We start from the raw sequence: 2,275 nt of genomic DNA on the forward strand, positions 1-2,275 counted from the left end.
TTTCTTTTTTATCTTTTTTATCTTTATTTTATATCATAAATTTAATAAATTCAATGACCACAGAGAGACTGAGAATCCAGTAGTTGGTCCGTATATGAAGCTGAATGACACTGAATGCCTAAAGGATCCCTGAGAGCCACTGGTCTTCAGTCCACACAGTCTGGGTTGTGATGTCGGGAAGAGAAGACAGCAGGGAGGGGGAGGGTGGGTGGTGGCAGGAACAAGGTAGATGGACTCACTGGAAGACTCAAAGGCTAGCCAGTAAAAACCAAAACTGTTGCCTGTGCAGCTTCCCAATAGCTGGACTGAAGTGTTGTTCTAGGGAAATGCTAGTAATCCCCAAAAACCAGACAGGAGCCGACCTGATGCAACTCACTGCAGGGTCTTTATTCCATTTGAGCTAGTTTTGGCTTCCCCAATGTACCACTGTCACGCAGGATGGTTTGGGTGGTGGTGGAGCCTGGAATGTCTATCAGGGCAAAGCTTTATAGTAAGCAGCAAGCAGGGAATACTTGTGAAATCATCTAATTGGAAAGCTGCTGTGCCCTTTAACATAACTGGCTGGTGCTGGGAGTCATATCATAAACTTAATTTCTGCTCCGGTCTGCATTGGTGGTCTTTAGGCAAGGGGTGGGCTTGTAACCTGGGGTACAGGTTTGTTGGAGGAATAACCTGGAGACACTGGTCTTGTTGAGGGTATAACCTGGAGATGCTAGTATTGTTGGGGATTAACCTAGAGACTGCAGCTAGGCTCAGGTTTTGTTGGGGGTGGGGGGCAACTTGGAAATTAATACTAGGTACCAGCCTGTTAGTCTACCTGAGTTCAAACTTGGATCAGGTTCTCTAAAATGGAGTCTGAATTTAAAAGCTTTAACATCTCAGAAGCAGGAAGGTAGAAACCACATGTAGGGTGGGTCTTCCCGTTTCCATGAATGTAATCAAGAAAATTCCTCCCAGACATGCCCAGGGGTTCACCTGATCTAGGCCATCTCTCACAGCTGTGCCCAGGGGTTTTGCCTCTGGTTAAACTGACAACCAGTATTAACCATCACATCTCCCTTTCCAGTTTCACTGTGGCACTAATGTGTTTGCTATACTTAAAGAGTCTTGTCCATCACAGCCATAAGGCTCTCATGATGCTACTTCTGAAAGAACAGTTTTCCAGGACAGGTTTTAAACCGTGCAGTTGTTGTTTAGAAAGGTTCTGAAGAAAGACTGCTCTTATCTATTGATGAAAGGCAGGGTATAGCCCAGGAGTCTCATAAAACATTTGACCTTGTCCTCTCATAATAAAAGAGGGAAGGCTGGACTTGGAGGTGGTGTTTCTAGACCTGTGTGCCAGCCAGTTATTAACTCATGCTCCAAGCCAGTGAGTCTGAGAAGTAGTTATCTTATTATTAAAACCAACACCATAGGTCATAGAAGCTAGAGTCTCAGAGAATTTTGCTGCTTTGAATTTCATATTTCTGAATATTAGACACTGAGTATCTAAGTATTTCAGGCTTTGAAAAGATCTTTAATACCAGTCCCAGTAAAATAAGTGTCCCTGACACTGGAAAGATGGGTTGTAATTTCCCACATTAGAAACACCATTTCAAGCAGGTTTTTTTTTTTTCCTCTGCAAATTTCTCTCTATCCTGTGTAGATTCTCTAAAGCTTTTGACACCAGCTCTCCGCTAAGAGTGAGATAAGAGCTTAAAGTCAACTATAAGGACTTTTCTTTATTGAAGGAGCCATTTAATTTTAAGAGCAATTGATCTTTAAGGGTTTCTGTCAATGCAGGAGGGAAAGGAAACAGATTAGAGAGACCGGAACAGATGAAAGTTGAGGAACACAGGGTGCAGAGCAATGATAGTAAAATAAAGGATGTCCAGTTTGTGATTGAGGTTTGGGTATACATAAAAGATGTGTGTGTGCCAAGAACCAGTCTCCTCTTGGGTAGGGGTTCTGAGAGAAGGGGTGTCTGGAAGTGGCAAAAAACAAATGAAGTCAAATCATGGGTCCAAGATGGTGGCCTATGTTCTCAAGACAAAGACAGCTTTTTAGATTGCTTTTCTCTGTTCTGCTTTCTCTGGAGATCTCCAGACAGCTCTCCAAGCAGTTCTCTCTCACTATTCTAAAAACTTCTCTGGATAGCTCATCTCTTGCCGATGATAAGCCCCCCTTCAATATCTCTCATTCTCCCTCCTATTCTCTCTCCCTCTCCCTCTCCCTCTCCCTCTCCCTCTCCCTCTCCCTCTCTTCACCATTAATATAGCTTATTGCCAGTGGTTCT

Source organism: Mus caroli, chromosome 8, assembly GCF_900094665.2.
Source record: "Mus caroli chromosome 8, CAROLI_EIJ_v1.1, whole genome shotgun sequence".
Lineage (NCBI taxonomy): Eukaryota > Metazoa > Chordata > Mammalia > Rodentia > Muridae > Mus > Mus caroli.